Source organism: Schistocerca cancellata, chromosome 9 (assembly GCF_023864275.1).
Source record: "Schistocerca cancellata isolate TAMUIC-IGC-003103 chromosome 9, iqSchCanc2.1, whole genome shotgun sequence".
Classification (NCBI taxonomy): domain Eukaryota; kingdom Metazoa; phylum Arthropoda; class Insecta; order Orthoptera; family Acrididae; genus Schistocerca; species Schistocerca cancellata.
The window spans coordinates 390,841,193-390,860,740 of record NC_064634.1 but is presented as its reverse complement, the minus strand read 5'-3'; the positions used below and the strand labels follow the sequence as shown (position 1 = coordinate 390,860,740).

At 45.7% G+C, this 19,548-nt stretch overlaps 1 pseudogene; it reads left to right on the top strand.

Moving 5' to 3' along the window:
* The first annotated feature begins 17,512 nt into the window (after positions 1–17,512).
* LOC126102202 (5S ribosomal RNA) lies at positions 17,513–17,630 on the top strand (annotated as a pseudogene).
* Positions 17,631–19,548: the final 1,918 nt, after the last annotated feature.

The window sequence follows — 19,548 nt, the reverse complement described above, 5'->3', positions numbered from 1 at the left end:
TTTTTTCGGGGTGCACTCAGCCTCGTGATGCCAATTGAGGAGCTACTCGACCGAATAGTAGCGGCTACGGTCACAGAAAACCATCATAACAACCGGGAGAGCAGTATGCTGACCACACGCCCCTCCTATCCGCATCCTCAGCTGAGGATGACACGGCGGTCGGATGGTCCCGATGGGCCTCTTGTGGCCTGAAGACGGAGTGCTATGAGTCCGTCTTCAATAACAATTTCGCGTTTGAAGCCTGTTAAAACCCGTCGTGCGGCTTTAATCATGTCACAAACGTTTTCAGATGAATCACCTGAGTACAAATGACAGGTGAATATCGCTCTCCCATGACTTTTATCATCTCATTTTACGAATGTGTGATTTTCCAATCATAGCAGGTATGACAGTGAGGTTCTGAAACATCGACACACAAACCACGAGACGTGGCGCATGCGTGGATCTCCTCGCAGCTCTTGCCCTTTGTCGAGGACAAGAAAGCGCTGGAGCAAATATTCCGCTTCATTGGCCATTAAGTCCAAAGTATACGAGACGGTGGAGGCGGAAGTTCTATCTAATTACCTTAGGAAACAGAAGTGGCTCTCAATGTTTCACTGGGCTCATTTTCTCTGTAGTGATACAGCTTTTGATAAATTGCCGGCAGAACTACTCCCTGCGATGAAAAGTTTTGTTAATCATGATTCAAACGCAGTAAGTGATCGAAAACGCTTGAACAATAAACTCATCAATTAATGTTGTCAATAATGTTGGAAGTTGTGTACAATAAATATTAAATTTATTATCTGTGACGAACTTGCAAGCACTGACGGATATTCCTTTGAATAATATGACTTGTAAGTGTGCTGACCTCATTTTATAGATCAGAGACTTGACTGTGCTGTTAAAAATATCAGTAGACTATGAAGTAGTATGTGTCCTGCTAGTAATTCCCGTACTACAAAGAGCAAGATGAAGTGACGGCTATGAAGTAAAAGTAATCTGCGAGAGGACATTATGACCTCGGTATTTTCCACCGTCTCATGTACCTATACAGTTGTAATGTGAAGCAAATGTTTTCGTATATAAATTGATAATACAGATACAACTTCTATATTGTTCATTGTACGCCTTCTAGAGCTGTGACTTTGTATGTAAATTGAGACTAATATTATTAGAAGCCAGAGCAACCGAACACTAACTCAGTTACCAAGTTTTCAGTGCTCAGCGTGTTCATTATCCTATAGTGACATTATTCAAAACTCTTTTCTGCTTAAGATCATTTGTTTCAAGCAAGATATTATCTCTACTTCTCTATTCATTTTTAAACTTTTTATCTGTAACGTTTTCAGTCCTTGCCATTGTAATATGAACAATGTCTAGCATACGCTTCATTAAATTAGAATGCATGCATCACCATATTTCCGTCATGACAATCTGTTGTAAATGTGGTCTTCCTGTGCTAACGTAAGCTGGCGTGTCGGCAAAGATGAAGTGAGGATCGATCAGTAGGCACTCGATCAAGAGCGCTTTTATCACGAGAGAGGCCAAAGACACACCCACAAGCAACACGCCGCCAACGCCCTCTCGACAGCAAGTATTTAGGCCGCCACCACTGACCGGAGGGCCTCATTCACTCAATCATCCAGTTTGGTGTCTGTCAATTTAATTGCAGAGCGGGTTTAGTTTGTCACTGGCTACGACAACACATAGCGACCAGATTAGTGACTACAGTAGCACTAGGTTGCCTCAACCAGAATTGTGATATTACATTGGTCTGCAATAGGACTATTACTGATGAGCTTGTACCACAAAACATGGAATCTATTCAAGTTAGGTAAATGTTTCCGGTTAATGTAAATAAAGAACCGTATTAATCTATGTACGCATTTGTGTTGTAGAAAGAGGATATTGGCCACCCATAACAACATCCTCTGCCTTGCTTCCTTGCAATACAAGACTACACTTCTTTCCATCTCACTTTATGTACCATTCGCTTGTCACTGATGCCGTTCATTCGACTGATTTGATTTTTGTAAGATCAATACCGACCCACCCCAGCTTCCCATGGCTAGCACCCCCCCCCCCCCCATGCGATGTGTAGTTTCTGAGATATTTCAATGACTTCAGTTAAAATGGACACCCTGCGTAACATATGTGTGTATGGTGTTCGCAGGGGTTACAATCTTTTTTAAATTCTAATGTTCTTATATTTCATTATTTTATCAACTCATAATTCTCATATTTTATTCTTATGTTTGTCCTTCAGGCAAATTTAGTGCGTTCCCTTGGATGATGCCGATTATAGAAACGCTCGAAACATAGAAATTGCGAACATCATGAGCATCGCGCGGAGGCCGGTTTGCCACAGCGACATTTTTACGTATGAATCTCGCTAGAGAAAGAAACGTCGTTAACACTGCTGAAGGTTTCACGAATTGACGATAATTTCGTGGATAACCACACATTACGGATCACTTTTCAGAAAACTGACGCTTACAGTTGATTATGGATCAAGATACGCGATATGAATTTCATTGCAAATGATTTCAAATAATTTTTTCTTCAGTTCATTGTTTTTTTAATGTATTCACCAGACACACAGCTAGTAGACGATTAACATTATTTCAATAAACAATGGAAACAGTTCGTTTAGTAATTTTCTAGGGTCATGGGTAGATAAACGGAAAACAAAAATAAAAGTAATAATTGGATTTCGAACACAGAGCTCAAAACTGCGAAGTCGCGATGCTACCCGCTGTGCTACCTCATCAGCTGAATTATTTATTCGCTAAAAGGCACATCAAGAACCTAGAAACCTTTGACTCTTGTTCTCTCATTAACGGTCGAATGCCTACGGATAATTCGAGTGACGTGGTCGCTTATTTTGACGCCTCTCCAGCTGAGCGAAGTTTTGGGAAGTCGGGTTACGGTTCTTGCTATGTTCTCCTCGTAAGCGTCTACGGCGGAACCACTTGTCTGGCGTGAGGGTAATAGTTATATATACAAACCTTCCTCTTGAATCAGTCTATCAGTGAAAACCGTATCTAAATACCTACAGCATTTCCTGAAGTTAGCCTTCATACTAAGACAGAAAAACTCGACAGGGGACATAGATTTATAATATGTATAGATACAGAGTTGTAAAATGACAACGTCGCCACCATCGATTTTGATTATTATTTTCCACTATTCCCGGGTTACGGCTATCATGTCATTGTCAGGCTGTAGTTGACGTTCGTGAGTATGCGCCACCATACTTTCCAGCCACCAGAACATGAATTGCAGCTTCCAGGCTCGTTTTTATGCAAAATGCGGGTACTTTCCCACTCTGACTAACAAAGTCAGTTAACTGAACACACAACTATACCACGCTTCAGCCAATGCAAACCGGAAGCAGTGCAAATTGAAGGCAGCCTTATATTATGGAAGCAACCTGAAATACACAGTTATCTCGTGAACCCTTATTTATAATTTTCTGTGATTATCAAATGAAACTTTTCCCTCGGAGAAAATATCAATTTCATTTTCAGAAAATTAGTCTTTGATACAGTTCGCGAAAATTTATAAAGCAAATGCTCCAAATGAGTTGGTTCCAGGTATAAATTACAATCTGAGAGACAAAGAGATAAGATCACTTGGAAGTGCTCTATCTTTTCAACAGACCCAATTCATTAAAAGTATTTGTGGTTCATTTTTATCACTTACGGACCCTTAATGGAAATCTAGATTTTAAAAACTAAGAGTGCTCTTTGAAATCAATTACCTGAGAGAAGTTATGCGTTATTAAATTAATTTTCTTAAACTTTCTTTTACAAATTTGCCCATACCCAGAGAGCATTTTCCTGTCCTATATTTGTTAAATGTGGTTACTAAAAATTTGACAGACAGTAATGCTCACATCGGAGAGGTACACGACCGAATTTTATCGAAAGTGCTTGTGAGATATTATGTCATTTTATTTTGCCCTTAACGATATCAGACTTACCAGCATATCCAAAAATTGCGAATGCTCTTTAAAACCCGCCCATTTGCTGAACATCTTACTGTGTGGAGCTTTTAAAGCAAAAATAATCCTTTAAAAAAATCTTAACAAAATATTTGGTCCTATATTTAGTGATACTTCCAGACACTTGACAATCTACTACTCTGCAGCAGTTATTATTTCAAGATTCGTTATGACCACACTATTACGTCGGGCGTAGGTTGCAAATTTGATGCTACTTTATCGATTGTTAGTGTACACTGATTGAAAGATAAAGGTAGTTCAGATGTGTCAGCGTAGACAATTTATGCTGAGTAGGTAGAACACATCCCTGTCCACACACGTGCCTCAGATAACATTGCAGGCATGTCGAGATATAGATTTTGAATGAAACAAAGTTAAAATACGAAGGATAGCTTTGAAACTGAACAAACTGTAGAGGGCTGTTACAAGGATTATTATAAAAATGACAATAAAACAATGGTAATTGTGCCGATGACAGTGTGCCTAAAGCGTAGTTACTTAAAATGGTTTTCCGAAATTCCTTCATCAAAGAAGACGAAATAAATATTCCAGAATTCTAATCAAGAACAACTGCTAATACTAGTTACTTTGAAATATATATCCTCAGTGCAGCAAAACAGCTTATATCGCTTGATAAAGGCAAGCCTTCCCGTCAAGATTGTATAGCAGTTAGGTTCCTTTCAGGGTATGTTGATATAATAGCTCCATACTTAATCACATACAACCGCTCACCCGACGAAAGGTTCGTATCTAAACATTGAAAAGTTGCACGGATCACACCAATAGTCAAGAAAGGAAACTAGAATAATCAAGTTAATCAGAGACACACATCACTGACGTCGCCCCGCAGCAGAATTTTTGAAAATATATTGTGTCCGAACATTACAAATTACCACGAGGAAAACAGCTGACACATAGTCAGCACAGGTTCATAAAATATCGGTCCTGTGAAACACAGCTAGCTTATATACCAGATAAAGAGTGCTACTGACAGGGAATTTCAAACTGATTCCATATTTCTAGATTTCTAGAAAGCTTTTGACACCATTTCTCACAAACCACGTCTAATCAGATTGCGAGCCTATGGAAAATCGTCTCAGTTGTGAGACTGGATTCGTCAGGAAGGTCACAGTTCGTAGCAATTGACGGAAAGCTATCGAATGAAACAGAAATTATACCTGGCGTTCCACAAGGAAGTGTTACAGGCCCACCGCTGTTCCTAATACACTCCTGGAAATGGAAAAAAGAACACATTGACACCGATGTGTCAGACCCACCATACTTGCTCCGGACACTGCGAGAGGGCTGTACAAGCAATGATCACACGCACGGCACAGCGGACACACCAGGAACCGCGGTGTTGGCCGTCGAATGGCGCTAGCTGCGCAGCATTTGTGCACCGCCGCCGTCAGTGTCAGCCAGTTTGCCGTGGCATACGGAGCTCCATCGCAGTCTTTAACACTGGTAGCATGCCGCGACAGCGTGGACGTGAACCGTTTGTGCAGTTGACGGACTTTGAGCGAGGGCGTATAGTGGGCATGCGGGAGGCCGGGTGGACGTACCGCCGAATTGCTCAACACGTGGGGCGTGAGGTCTCCACAGTACATCGATGTTGTCGCCAGTGGTCGGCGCAAGGTGCACGTGCCCGTCGACCTGGGACCGGACCGCAGCGACGCACGGATGCACGCCAAGACCGTAGGATCCTACGCAGTGCCGTAGGGGACCGCGCCGCCACTTCCCAGCAAATTAGGGACACTGTTGCTCCTGGGGTATCGGCGAGGACCATTCGCAACCGTCTCCATGAAGCTGGGCTACGGTCCCGCACACCGTTAGGCCGTCTTCCGCTCACGCCCCAACATCGTGCAGCCCGCCTCCAGTGGTGTCGCGACAGGCGTGAATGGAGGGACGAATGGAGACGTGTCGTCTTCAGCGATGAGAGTCGCTTCTGCCTTGGTGCCAATGATGGTCGTATGCGTGTTTGGCGCCGTGCAGGTGAGCGCCACAATCAGGACTGCATACGACCGAGGCACACAGGGCCAACACCCGGCATCATGGTGTGGGGAGCGATCTCCTACACTGGCCGTACACCACTGGTGATCGTCGAGGGGACACTGAATAGTGCACGGTACATCCAAACCGTCATCGAACCCATCGTTCTACCATTCCTAGACCGGCAAGGGAACTTGCTGTTCCAACAGGATAATGCACGTCCGCATGTATCCCGTGCCACCCAACGTGCTCTAGAAGGTGTAAGTCAACTACCCTGGCCAGCAAGATCTCCGGATCTGTCCCCCATTGAGCATGTTTGGGACTGGATGAAGCGTCGTCTCACGCGGTCTGCACGTCCAGCACGAACGCTGGTCCAACTGAGGTGCCAGGTGGAAATGGCATGGCAAGCCGTTCCACAGGACTACATCCAGCATCTCTATGATCGTCTCCATGGGAGAATAGCAGCCTGCATTGCTGCGAAAGGTGGATATACACTGTACTAGTGCCGACATTGTGCATGCTCTGTTGCCTGTGTCTATGGGCCTGTGGTTCTGTCAGTGTGATCATGTGATGTATCTGACCCCAGGAATGTGTCAATAAAGTTTCCCCTTCCTGGGACAATGAATTCACGGTGTTCTTATTTCAATTTCCAGGAGTGTATATACAGGGTGACTGCGTGATTATGTTAAAAAGTTTTAGGCATTATGGTGAAAGATAAATGTATCAGTTTGAGATGAGGGACCCTGATGCGGAAACGGCCCAATCGAAAGTTATAAGCGGAAACTGATCTGGTACCTCCGACAGTGGACCGGTACTGTTGTTGCTAGGATTGTAGGGTACGCTACTTTCAGATGTAGTAGTATGGAGCAAAATGAGAAAAAAAGTTGTGTAAATAAGATTTCCAAAATGCGTACCTTTAGAGCTATGGACAGTTGTGCAGTAGACGAGACGTCTTTCACAGCAGCGAAGATGAAAAATTGCTCACATTTCTTAAGGTATGCATTTTAGAGCACATGTTTTCTTGTTTTGGTCCACACTACCTCCAGAAACAAGTCACACCCCATCCGACAACCGCCTCAGGCTCAAGAGCGTCTTGAAAAGCTACTGGAGATGCTGGTGACATTTCAGCGCAAGGAGCCACGGGCGTGACATCCGCTGCACGGTTCAGACACTGTCCCATCAACCGACTGTTGTTCATCTGCACCAGCCAATTTGCACAACGCAGGATGCCACAGCAGCCACTAGCGAAGTCGGAGCTCCAGAATAGCAAACTACTGGTTACTGCGCAGTTTTAATTTTGAACGGTCGCTGTTCCGCCTCAGGTAAAGCCCGCCCACGCTGAATATTAGTTTCCCTATGACCACTGGTAATAAGTTACCACCCGACTTCTCGGTACTTCCACAACAACTGCAAACTGTTCATTAACCATATTCGAACATAATTACACTACTAGCCATGAAAATTGTTACACCAAATTGCTACACCAAGAAGAAATGCAGAACTGACATGTGATTACATTTTCGTCGGCCGGTGTGGCCGTGCGGTTAAAGGCGCTTCAGTCTGGAACCGCGTGACCGCTACGGTCGCAGGTTCGAATCCTGCGTCGGGCATGGATGTGTGTGATGTCCTTAGGTTAGTTAGGTTTAATTAGTTCTAAGTTCTAGGCGACTGATGACCTCAGAAGTTAAGTCGCATAGTGCTCAGAGTCATTTGAACCATTTTTTTGATTACATTTTCACGCACATACATCCTGAGACATCAGTACCCAGAACAACCACCTCTGGCCGTAATAACGGCCTTCATACGCCTGGGTATTGAGTCAAACAGAGCTTGGATGGCGTGTACAGGTACAGCTGCCCACGCAGCTTCAACACGATACCACAGTTCATCAAGAGTAGTGACTGGCGTACTGTGACGAGCCAGTTGCTCGGCCACCATTCACCAGACGTGTTCAATTGGTGAGAGATCTGGAGAATGCTGGCCATTGCAGCAGTCGAACATTTTCTGTATCCAGAAAGGCCCGTACAGGACCTGCAACATGCGGTAATGCATCATCCTGCTGAAATGTAGGGTTTCGCAGGGATCGAATGAAGGGTAGAGCCACGGGTCGTAACACATCTGAAATGTAACTACCACAGTTGAAAGTGCCGTCAATGCGAACAAGAGGTGACCGAGACGTGTAACCAATGGCATCCCATATCATCACGCCAGGTGATACGCCAGTATGGCGATTACGAATACGCGCTTCCAATGTGCGTTCACTGCGATGTCGCCAAACACAGATGCGACCATCATCATGCTGTAAATAGAAAATGACGTTTTGCCATTCGTGCACCCAGGTTCGTCGTTGAGTACACCACCGCAGGCGCTCCTGTCTGTGATGCAGCGTCAAGGGTAACCGCAGCCATGGGCTCCAAGCTGATAGTCCACGCTGCTGCAAACGTCGTCGAACTGTTCGTGCAGATGGTTGTTGCCTTGCAAACGTCCCCATCTGTTGACTCAGGGATCGAGACGTGGCTGCACGATCCGTTACAGCCACGCGGATAAGATGCCTGTCATCTCGGCTGCTAGTGATACGAGGCCGTTGGGATCCAGCACGGCGTTCCATATTACCCTCCTGAACCCATCGATTCCATTTTCTGGTAACAGTCATTGGATCTCGACCAACGCGATCAGAATGTCGCGATACGATAAACCGCAACCGCGATAGGCTACAATCCGACCTTTATCAAAGTCGGAAACGTGATGATACGCATTTCTCCTCCTTACACGAGGCATCGCAACAACGTTTCACCAGGCAACGCCGGTCAACTGCTGTTTGTGTATGAGAAACCGGTTGGAAACTTTCCTGATGTCAGCACGTTGTAGGTGTCGCCACCGGTGCCAACCTTGTGTGAATGCTCTGAAAAACTAATCATTTGCATATATCAGCATCTTCTTCCTGTCGCTTAAATTTCGCGTCTGTAGCACGTCATCTTCTTGGTGTATCAATTTTAATGGCCAGTAGTGTATGTTGATCTTGTTATGATGGTTAAAGCTTGATCCAATGTTATGCAAAACTGTAATATACTGGGGTGATAAAAATCATGGGATTCCTCCTAATATCTTGTCGGACCTACTTTTGTCTCGGGTAGTTGAGAAACTCTGTATGGCATTGACCCAACAAGTCGTTCCAAATCGCCTGTAGAAATATTGAGCCATACTCCCTGTATCGCCGTCCACAGTTGCGAAAGTGTTGTCAGTGCAGGATTTCGTCCCTGAACTGACCTCTAGGTTTTGTGCCATAAATGCTCGATTGGATTCATGCCGGGTGATCTGGTTGGCCTAATCATTCGTTCGAACTATCCTGAATGTTCTTCAAACCAATCACGAACAATTGTGAACCAAAAACACAACGCATTGTCATCCACAAAAATTCCATAGTGGATTGGGAACATGAAGTGCAAAGATACTCATTTCCAATCAATGATCGGTTTAGTTCGACCAGAGGACGCAGTCCATTCCACGCAAACACAGCCCACACCATTATGGAGCCATCACCAGATTGCGCAGTGCCTGGTTGGCAACTTGGGTCCATGGCTTCGTGGGGCCTGTGCCACACACGAACCCTACCATCAGCGCTTACCAACTGAAATCTGCACTCACTTGATCAAGTCACGGTTTTCCAGTCTAGCGTCCAACTGATGTTGTCACGAGCCCAGCAGAAGCTCTGCAGGCGATGTAGTATTATGAGCAAAGGCATTCACACCTGTCTTCCGCTGCCATAGCCCATTAAAGCCAAATTTTGTCCTAATGGATACGTTCATCGTAGTTCCCACATTGATTTCTGTGGCTGTTTCATGCAGTATTGCTTGTGTGTTAGCACTGACAACTCTACGCAAGTGCCGCTGCTCCCGGTCATCATGTGAAGGCCGCCGGCCACTATGTGGTCCATGGTGAGACGTAATGCCTGAACTGTGGTATTCTCGTCACACATGACCCTGTGGATACCGGAACATTGAATTGCCTAACGATTTCTGAAACGGAATGTCCCATGCATCTAGCTCCAACTACCATCCGCGTTGAAAATTTGTCATTTCCTGGCGTGCACCTAAATACACGCCGGACACCTTTTCACATGAATCACCTGAGTACAAATGGCAGCTCCGTCAATGCATTGCCATTTTATACCTTGTATACGCGATACTACCGCCATCTGTGTATTTGCATTTCGCTATCCTGTGACTTCAGTCACCACAGTGTATTCTTATTATTGATTTCACCTGACTTGGATGCCCCAGGATTTGAAGCTACTGAAGTAAGAGGAGTATACACATCTCCCACAATTAAACCCGTTATGTTGGAGTCAGTTTCAACGCGGTTTCTTTCCACTTGCGTATCTGACTCTTCAATACGTGTAGTAGATAATGTAACAGTATATTTTAAAATTCATTTAAAATACGTTACGGTTGCGCACTTCGTGCAGCAAAGGCATCTTTGCCTTGAGCGGCTGCCATCCAAAGGATGTAAAAATTTCGTACTACTTTTGCATCCACTTCCAAATTTCTTTATTACTGAAGCCAACCACTGTGAAAAATTATATTAATTTACTCACTCTCTCGATAGTCTTTGACCTGACAACATCTCTTACAAGGCACGAATGTATTTCGTTGAAATATAAATGGAATCAGTCATCCTATCAATGTGCTGTTTAATACAAAAACTTTTACCCAGAATTACTAAGGAAATTAACGAAAAAGAAAGAGTGAACAATATTATTTAATGAGTTTTTAGCTCTACTGTAGTTGCTATTTATAGTTTGTCGCGTCTCTCGTTCCGATTTGGCGTGTGTTATGAGTTAATAAGAAAAAATTAATTGCTCTTGTTGTGGCACATTTTAGAACCTGCATTTCGATTAACGAAGTCCGAAAACACCATTGTCTGCACGGTCGTAGAATATTCAGGGACCGAGTGAGGTGGTGCAGTGGTTCGCTCGCTGGAGGTGCATTCGGGAGGATGACGGTTCAAACCCGGGTCCGGCCATCCTGATTTAAGTTTTCCATGATTTCCCTAAATCGCTTCAGGCAAATTCCGGGATGGTACCTTTGAAAGATCAAGGCCCCCATCCTTCCCTAATCCGATGGGACCGATGACCTCGTTATTTTGTCTCCTCCCCCCAAACCATCCAACCAAGCAACATTCAGGAAATTCTGAAGGACTGCCACCAGACAGGACAGCCACGGTGCATAATACAGATTTTAATTCATACGCATCTGTGAAGCAGCGCAGCGCACTTTAAGCAGTTAGTTTGCAAGCTGCAATACTTATCGATTTCTGCTGCACGCCAATAGTCACTGGACCGTTACGCTGGTTCTCGTGCCATACGTACATCCGATGGTAATGGCGTATTTCGAGGGCGATATTGAATCGTGTCGTCCATCATGTCGTCCAAAGGCCAGTATTAATGATCTGCCCGATGCCAACGGGGCCATTCATGGCAAGGGGAGTAATCTACAGACGCGTTATGTGCCTATAAAGCTAATAGTGACGCTTGAAAGAACACGAAGAGCAATACTCCTCTGCTAAACGTCAACTCGCGACCGCGTAGGGCGCGCTGGTTGATAAGTCTGAACTCCGCGGCAGACGGAAGTAAACTATTGGGGAATGTTTACGACAAAATGTTTCTCCGTGCTCTGGCCGCGCTCACCTAAGTAGCTATTGCTGTGTTCACGACACCGCTTGGCTGCAGTCTCAAATAAAGGTGTCTTTTGACTAGGAAAAAAGAGGTTAAACAAATGTTGCACATGGAAAGTAGCACTGACCCCAAGAAAAATTCATTGAGTATGAAGCTTTGAGATGTGATGTTGGGAAGGACAGAAAATGAACTGGTGTGCAAAACTTAAGGATTGAAACGTGCTAGTCAAGGGAAGGCAGGATTCGGTCACGATCTGTGGACGGGCCGTAATCAGTTACTACTGGTTGCCTTTTACAGTTATACACAATTTATTTTAGACCAGTAATTCCAGACTCAACAATAAAAAAAATACCACATGTTATTAATGAAGGAATTAACAAATGTGTAAATAATAGTGTTTTCAGTGAGTTACAATTTAGCAAATCACCATTAAATACAGATAATGCTTTAAAGCAAGTCACTGTGCTCTTGACAGAAGACCGTACACGCCAGTACTGGCAGTAAATAAGGTTTGAAGGCTTACTGCTAAAATACAAATACCAAATTAGAGTTTTAAGGCAAATGCCTACAACCACGACTGAAGGCCTTACACGTCAGGAATGACAATATTATAAAAAAAAATTAGAAACCTGCTCTAAAACAGCAAATTCAATAGCAAAGGTTAATTAAAAAAACAAGCAACTGATCGCCAAAATAAGATGATAGTATACTTTGTAACACAACCCTTAACATCCACTGAACACTGCACTGTTATATTTATTCAAGAAGGCGACCAGAACTATTAACTAGGCATATATAACTTTTAATGTAGAAATTACAAGGTATTGTAATAAATAATAAAATAATAAAACACAAGAACCAGTACATAAGTTCCTTAAAGGGTACCGTGGCAGATTATACCCGCAGAAGGCGTGGGCTGAAGCAGCGTTACACTGAACTACTGGTCATCAGATCTCCTTTTAGAACACACGTCTTACAAGCACCAGGGGGCCACTGACGGTGCTCCAGGAATCGACCTCTGAGAAGGTCCGGCAACAAACACTTTCGCGACAGATGAGATAGGTAGCCAAGAGTTGCATTCACTTCACAAGATAGTAACTCAAACTAGTGGCAGTCTAATGAATCACTAATGCTAATCTTGTTGAAGCTACCTGACGTCCGATAAATCAAACGCAACGATGGAACAATACGCCTAAGCCGGAACCGGTGGTCTGCACTACGTCCACAGAATACTGCGTTTAGAGCGCCATCTAGCACAAAGCGAAAAAAGTGGTCCAACTAAAACATTCACATTTCTTTACGTACTACACGAATATGTAATAAAAATGGGGGTTCCTGTTTTAAAAAACGCAATTGATATCCGTTTGACCTATGGCAGCACCATCTAGCGGGCCAACCATAGCGCCATCTGGTTTCTCCCTTCAAGCTAGACAAGTTTCGTTCTTACTAGTTTTTCGTTTGATGCTTATTTCGTGAGATATTTGGCCTGGTCACTATCAATGGACCACCATGTATACTGCGTCCATCTACGGGGGATGGCGAAAAATATGGAAACACCAAAAATACAACACATTGTCATCCCTTATACGGTGCAGGAAAACCTTTGCCATTTAAAACATCATCCGGTCGTCTCAGAATGGGTAAACATTGCTTCTGTATCGTTTCGAGGGAATCGTATACCGTTCTTCCTGCAAAACAGTGGCAAGTTCAGGCAACGATGATGGAGGTGGATAGCGATCACGCACCCTTCTCTCCAAAGCAGACCACAAAGCCTCAGTAATATTGACAACTGGTGACTGTGATAGCCATGGTAAATGCGAAAATTCGTCTTGGTGGTCACAAAGCTAGTCCTGGACCACGCTAGCTGTATCAACAGGACCCCTGTCGTCTTGAAACAAAGCATCACCGTTGGGGAATAAACATTGTACCATGAGATGAAACTTACCACCCAAAATTTTCACATAACCTTTGCTGAGTAACCATGGGCCCCGCAGTGGTAGGTGGTGGTAAGTTACTATGGGGCCAAATTGCTGAGGTCATCGGTCCCTAGGCTACGAACTACTTAATCTAACTTAAACTAACTTACGTTAAGGACAACACACACACGCATGCCCGAGGGAGGACTCGAACGTCCGGGGGGAGGGGCTGCGCAGTCCGTGACATGGCGCCCTAGACCGCGCGGCTACCACACGCATGCCCGAGGGATGACTCGAACCTCCGGGGGGAGGGGCCGCGCAGTCAGTGACATGGCGCCCTAGGCCGCGCGGCTACCACACGCATGCCCGAGGGATGACTCGAACCTCCGGGGGGAGGGGCCACGCAGTCCGTGACATGGCGCCCTAGACTGCGCGGCTACCACACGCATGCCCGAGGGATGACTCGAACCTCTGTGGGGAGGGGCCGCGCAGTCAGTGACATGGCGCCCTAGACCGCGCGGCTACCACACGCATGCCCGAGGGATGACTCGAACCTCCGGGGGGAGGGGCCGCGCAGTCAGTGACATGGCGCCCTAGGCCGCGCGGCTACCACACGCATGCCCGAGGGATGACTCGAAACTCCGGGGGGAGGGGCCACGCAGTCCGTGACATGGCGCCCTAGACCGCGCAGCAACCACACGCATGCCCGAGGGATGACTCGAACCTCTGGGGGGAGGGGCCGCGCAGTCCGTGACATGGCGCCATAGACCGCGCGGCTACCACGCGTGGCATGGCGCGCATGGGATTCCAGGATGTGTCTGCCCATATCGTCACCGGACAACCGCCATGGTTCGCTCTTGGGATTTAAACTCGGCCAGAAGTTGGAGGCAGTGTAAAACAAGACTAATCCGACCAAATGACAGTCTGCTATTGCTCCATAGTCCAGGTTTTATGCGCGACCGCTACGGTCGCAGGTTCGAATCCTGCCTCGGGCATGGATGTGTGTGATGTCCTTAGGTTAGTTAGGTTTAACTAGTTCTAAGTTCTAGGGGGCTGATGGCCTCAGATGTTAAGTACCATAGTGCTCAGAGCCATTTGCACCATTTGAACCAGGTTTTATGGCTTCGGCTGTTACGGGCATTTGCATCACTGATGAATGGTTTTGGAATTACAGATCACCCTGCAGATCTCTGCTACTGGAACTCCGTGTTATTTTGGTGCCGACAGGGTTCGCGAGTGCGGCGTTCGGTTCTGCGGTGACTTTTGCTTCCGTCGTCTTCTTATTTTTCATTACAATCTTCTCCAACGACCGTCCGTGACGATAGCTCAGCACACGCTTTCGTCCACATTGCGACTTAGAGGACGACGTTTTCCAGCTTTCCTTACACGCGGTACTAATTTTCGATATAGTGCTTCTTGAACCAATAAACACTTCGGCTTCGTTGCCTATCCATCACACGAGCACCAACAATTTTCCCAATTTCCAATTCACTGAGCATCGACATAACGCACTCACAACCGCACAGAACACTATTCTAATCGCGAATGACACTCACAACGTGCTGAGGACATTGCGCAGGTGACATTCGTGCTCAAATACAACAGTGCAACCTACAGGTTTGGCTAGCATCTGTATTTGCCTTCAAAAAACCGTGTTTGATAAAATTACTGAAACAAGTTTGAAAAACCTGAAAAGGAGAAGTTTCGAAAGCACTTTTCCAGTTCCTGAAATTGTCAATGACCTCAAATTTGGAGTCAAGGGGCTGCAGTTTGCTAATACTGTGTGTTGACACGCATACAAATATTATACAGTGTGTTAGGCATATATGTACAGATATTGTAATAATTCGTACATTAATATCCACCCACTTCGGTGAGTTAGTTTATTTTTCTCTGAACGTTACAGTCTCCCCACAACCATATCACATAATTTACTACCTGGTGTTTTCTTCACTGTCTTAAGTGTGCAATTAACAGAACTACGCCTGTCATTATGGATTATCCGTTTTGTGTCCACGAGTCTACTCTTAAATACCTGACCTGCTCCCAATTGGAAGATAAACACTAATGGCTTGCTTGTGCCATGTGTACTGGGAGTTACTAACCAACCTATAAGCACACTAATCGTAACAGCTAAAATTATTAGTCTGCAACTGTTGTAAATATTGATGTAATGTTTTTCTGTACACTGCCCTCAGTCATCAATAGAAATATCTGCACTTGCACCCCTAACACGCTCTTTGATTTTTCCATGGCCAAATGTTACCTCCTCTAGGTTTCTGGTATGTGAATAGTGACCATCTACACTCCTGGAAATTGAAATAAGAACACCGTGAATTCATTGTCCCAGGAAGGGGAAACTTTATTGACACATTCCTGGGATCAGATACATGATCACACTGACAGAACCACAGGCACATAGACACAGGCAACAGAGCATGCACAATGTCGGCACTAGTACAGTGTATATCCACCTTTCGCAGCAATGCAGGCTGCTATTCTCCCATGGAGACGATCGTAGAGATGCTGGATGTAGTCCTGTGGAACGGCTTGCCATGCCATTTCCACCTGGCGCCTCAGTTGGACCAGCGTTTGTGCTGGACGTGCAGACCACGTGAGACGACGCTTCATCCAGTCCCAAACATGCTCAATGGGGGACAGATCCGGAGATCTTGCTGGCCAGGGTAGTTGACTTACACCTTCTAGAGCACGTTGGGTGGCACGGGATACATACGGACGTGCATTGCCCTGTTGGAACAGCAAGACCCCTTGCCGGTCTAGGAATGGTAGAACGATGGGTTCGATGACGGTTTGGATGTACCGTGCACTATTCAGTGTCCCCTCGACGATCACCAGTGGTGTACGGCCAGTGTAGGAGATCGCTCCCCACACCATGATGCCGGGTGTTGGCTCTGTGTGCCTCGGTCGTATGCAGTCCTGATTGTGGCGCTCACCTGCACGGTGCCAAACACGCATACGACCATCATTGGCACCAAGGCAGAAGCGACTCTCATCGCTGAAGACGACACGTCTCCATTCGTCCCTCCATTCACGCCTGTCGCGACACCACTGGAGGCGGGCTGCACGATGTTGGGGCGTGAGCGGAAGATGGCCTAACGGTGTGCGGGACCGTAGCCCAGCTTCATGGAGACGGTTGCGAATGGTCCTCGCCGATACCCCAGGAGCAACAGTGTCCCTAATTTGCTGGGAAGTGGCGGTGCGGTCCCCTACGGCACTGCGTAGGATCCTACGGTCTTGGCGTGCATCCGTGCGTCGCTGCGGTCCGGTCCCAGGTCGACGGGCACGTGCACCTTCCGCCGACCACTGGCGACAACATCGATGTACTGTGGAGACCTCACGCCCCACGTGTTGAGCAATTCGGCGGTACGTCCACCCGGCCTCCCGCATGCCCACTATACGCCCTCGCTCAGAGTCCGTCAACTGCACATACGGTTCACGTCCACGCTGTCGCGGCATGCTACCAGTGTTAAAGACTGCGATGGAGCTCCGTATGCCACGGCAAACTGGCTGACACTGACGGCGGCGGTGCACAAATGCTGCGCAGCTAGCGCCATTCGACGGCCAACACCGCGGTTCCTGGTGTGTCCGCTGTGCCGTGCGTGTGATCATTGCTTGTACAGCCCTCTCGCAGTGTCCGGAGCAAGTATGGTGGGTCTGACACACCGGTGTCAATGTGTTCTTTTTTCCATTTCCAGGAGTGTATAAGCAAAATAACTGGACACTTAGCTGATATTTCAAAACGAAGCAACATGTTTCATCCACTAACAGAAGAAATAATACTGAGACAACGGAAGCCTGTAATGGGTCCAGTATCAGCTCCTTTCATTGGGTTCATATTTTATGGATCCTAGCTCTTAAAAGATTCTGAGGAGTTCTGACAGACAACACAGCAGTTCTCTCAAAAAATAACTTTCCAGCAGCATTGCCAACGGCCTTGCCGCAGTGGTAACACCGGTTCCCGTCAGATCACCGAAATTAAGCGCTGCCGGGCTGGGCTAGCACTTGGATGGGTGACCATCCGGTCTGCCGAGCGCTGTTGGCAAGCGTGGTGCACTCAGCCTTGTGAGGCAAAACAGAGGACCTACTTGATTGAGAAGTAGCGGCTCCGGGCGCGGAAACTGACCTACAGCAGGGAGAGCGGTGTGCTGCCCACATGCCCCTCCATATCTGCATCCAGTGACGCCTGTGGGCTGAGGATGACACGGCGGCCAGTCGGTATCTTTGGGCCTTCATGGCCTGTGACGGAGGGGTTTAGAGTTTCCAGCAGCATTAGTGTCTGATTTAGAAAAAGGGTAAAGAAGTTTGTTATTCATGGATAGGTGGAACTCTGTTTGCTTTATACTTATTCTCATTCTGAGTTAAGTAAAAAAAAAATTTCCATGCCACTGCGGTAATTAATTAGATCTATTTATGAATCTGCTATCAGAACTGCTTTTTTTCCCCGAGCTTCTTTGTTTCTACAGGTGTTACGTTAATTTCTTCTTCTTTACTTTTTCTTGTACAGTCTCGAATAGCTGACTTTGGAACTCAAAACGTCTGTTCACTTTTCAGAGTTACCAGGTCATCATTCCAAATATGGTTCTCATCATTCTGTATTTTAAAAACAATAACTGTCGGTTAAAAATTATGACAATGTTTCAGACTGACGAAACTGAAATAAAACAACTGAAAAGTTTAAAAGGAATGGTTGTCTAAGATATCAATGTTCCTAATGGCGTAAACAGGCGACATTGAACACCTGATAGTATTCGATATTAACCACACAGCTTAGTTTGTACACTCAGACAAAAAATGAAACTGAATAAAACTTTTATTCTACATCGTTAGTTATTTCAAGTGACACTGACAGGAAGGACATTGGGTCACAATTAATTAGCCATTCCTCAACTAGTACGGAGATTAAAAAATGATCAACAAGCTTAGAAAACTTCCTATGCTATACGTGTGTTGCCTATCAAAGGTAGGTAGATCTGAGTTTAGGAGAATGCATAATATGCCCTCATAGGACCAAATGAAATCATAGACCATACGTATATTACTTTCAGAAAAGGAGAAGGCAATATAGGCACATGTGCCGATATTTGGAACACCCGTCCTTGAAATCACTGCTTTTAGAAATTCTAGTAATGTCGAATCTACATCTACAGCTAGTTACCACCGACCCTACTACGATGATGACAGAGTGGGGACTGACATGATATAACGTATTAGAACTCGACAAGTGTTGGTGACCCAAACTGTTGACACCCACCTACTGCAGAAGAGATATTTAATGTTAGATCTCATAAATATTTATCTTTGCAGACCAAAAAATGTAAAGTTTGTGTTTGATTATAACGCTAATGGATATTGGAAGAGGGCGCGAGGACTAGTTAAGATGCAGACCTTTTCTTTTCCACGAAGGAATCCTATTTTCTTTTCGGATTAACAAAAATTTCATTGGTGTCTGACACGGGAACAGTGTGGGGACGGTGTGCCAAATTCGTTGAAGCGCGCTGCGGAATATTTCTTTTGCCCCGGAGCTCCTCGCTTGGATTGGCGAGAGTTGTTTGTGAGGCCCCTTAGCATTTCCAAACGAAAGAACTTTAGCACGCGAAGACATTTCGCTCCTCCCACTTCCTTCCACTCTCAGGAACTTCTGCATAAACTAAGAATTGTGTCCCATGTCTGGGTTCGTACAGACAGAAATATGGCTCAAATTTCCCTTGTGTTGCTATAAGATCCCCGCGTTCTGAACAAATGATCGCCATTTCCGGCGTATTGCTCAACTTCAATTGCATGCAAACCTGACCATGTAGGTAAAAATATGATTTCAGTCTACGTAATACAAACAACCTATTCCCCTCCACCCCCCCCCCCCCCCGTCCCCCACACTCCCGCTACACCCCGAGCACTCTAATCGGCTAATACTGTTGGCTGTGCAAGCGTCCGCCTAACGGATCGGGAAAACAATGCCATCA